Genomic DNA, 2,215 nt, shown 5'->3' on the forward strand with positions numbered 1-2,215 from the left:
ACTTCTGGACTACAGCATGGTTACCGGATCGTGGCACAAGCATCCGGGTCAAAGTATACATAAGCATTCGATGTTGGACCTTCATTTGACCAATAGGCAGTGAAATGGTTTCAACAAAGCCATCAATCATCAGATCCTTAACAGCAATATGCCTATCAAACGATTCTTCCCATCCTTCTTCAGCAGTGTTAGCATCAGAACTGCCATCTATAGATGTTCCATGAAAGGGCAATCCTGATAAGGTAGAAAAATCTTCAAAGGACATAGATATCCTTTTCCCTTTAACCTGAGCCTTGAATCTGTCTTCAGTAAGCTTGAATGTTGAGTAGAATTCCCTTATTAACCTTGGATAACTATCAAGAGTAGAGGAGAGAAAGCCCTCAAGACCGTGAAACCTCAAGTGGTCTTGGAAAGTGAAACCTTATGCATCAAAATAAGCAAAATCCAGAGTCCGACCCTCATGGATTTTCTACCTCTTTTTCCTTAGATGCAGGAGCTTTCTTAGGTGGGGGTGAAGAAACTGGTTTCTTCTTCTTTTTCTGAGAGATTTCCTTCATGGCGTCAGCCATAAGTTTCTCAGTTGGTGGCTCCTTTTGCTTCTTGGATTTCTCTTGATTAACAGCAGGTGCCTTGCCTTTATCCTTGGCAAGAATCTTATGAGTTGGAATGGGAACCCTTTTGGTAAATGTAGGTGGGGGTGAAGGGGTTCGTCCACTTGACGATGATGATGGTGAAGGAGTCTTGATTTGTGTTTGCTTAACTCGTGCCATAAGTGTAAGTTGAAGTGTGTTTGAGTGTAGATGGTAAATCAAGAACGATTGCAGAAACAGAGAGATGAAGCAGACACAAATATTTGTGAAATCTGGAGAAATGAAGTGAAGAAATCGATTGGTAACTGTTCCTATTTAAACCCTTTGATGCGTCAATCGATTGCCCAATCGATTATGTTACCGTTGCTGGGTAATGTCAATCGATTTAGTAATTATTGCATTCAACGGCTAGTAAAGGAGAGTCACAACGGTCATATTGTAAATCGATTCCCAAATCGATTTCCAGATTTACTTAATCGATGTCCAAATCGATTGTTTTAAAGTTGAAAGGTGAACTAGTCGATTTCCCAATCGACGCTCGGGGAAGGTAAATTTTTTTTTCTGAACTTTGAAGTCTGGGGCCAACACAATCGATTCCCAAATCGATTTTGTAAACTATGTACCAAGCTGGTAATCGATTACCCAATCGATTTAACTGGAAAACACTACAAGCACCAGAAGTGTCATATGAAAAGGTTCAAAGATCATACCTCACTAGGATCAATGATCCCTAGTTTCATCCTTATATGCAGGAAACTTTCTCTTGGTAAAGCTTTGGTGAAGATGTCAGCCATCTGTTCAGCTGTGTTAACATATTCAAGCTTAATGATCCCATTTTGAAAGTGATCCCTTATAAAATGATGTCTTACTTCAATGTGTTTGGTCTTGGAGTGCATCACTGGATTCTTAGTAATACTTATTGCACTTGTGTTATCACACATAATAAGTATTGTTCCCAAGTCAACACCAAAATCCAATATATGTTGTTTCATCCAAAGAATCTGAGCACAACAGCTCCCAGCTGCAATGTATTCAACTTCAGCAGTTGATAGAGTAATGTTAGTCTGTTTCTTGCTAAACCACGACACAAGAGAGTTTCCAAGTAAATGACAAGTTCCAGAAGTACTTTTCCTGTCTAGTTTGCATCCGGCAAAGTCTGAATCTGAGTAACCAACTAAGGTACAGGTTGATCCCTTATGATACCACAAGCCTAGACTCTTAGTTCCTACTAGATATCTGAAAATCCTCTTCACTGCATTAAGGTGAGACTCTTTAGGATTTGATTGGTATCTTGCACACATACAAACACTGAACATGATGTCAGGTCTGCTTGCTGTAAGATAGAGCAATGATCCTATCATACCCCGAAACCTAGTAACATCTACAGGTTTACCTTTCTCATCTATGTCTAAGTAATTTCCTTGACTCATGAGAGTATCAATGGACTTAAGGTTTTCAAAACTAAATTTCTTTATCAAATCATTACAGTATTTAGTTTGACTAATGAAAATGCCTTGCTTGCTTTTGTTAATTTGAAATCCCAAGAAATAACATAGTTCACCCATCATTGACATTTCAAATTTACCTTTCATTAAATTTTCAAAATCTTTGCACAACTTATTGTT

The sequence above is a fragment of the Cicer arietinum genome, chromosome 8, assembly GCF_000331145.2.
Source record: "Cicer arietinum cultivar CDC Frontier isolate Library 1 chromosome 8, Cicar.CDCFrontier_v2.0, whole genome shotgun sequence".
NCBI lineage: Eukaryota > Viridiplantae > Streptophyta > Magnoliopsida > Fabales > Fabaceae > Cicer > Cicer arietinum.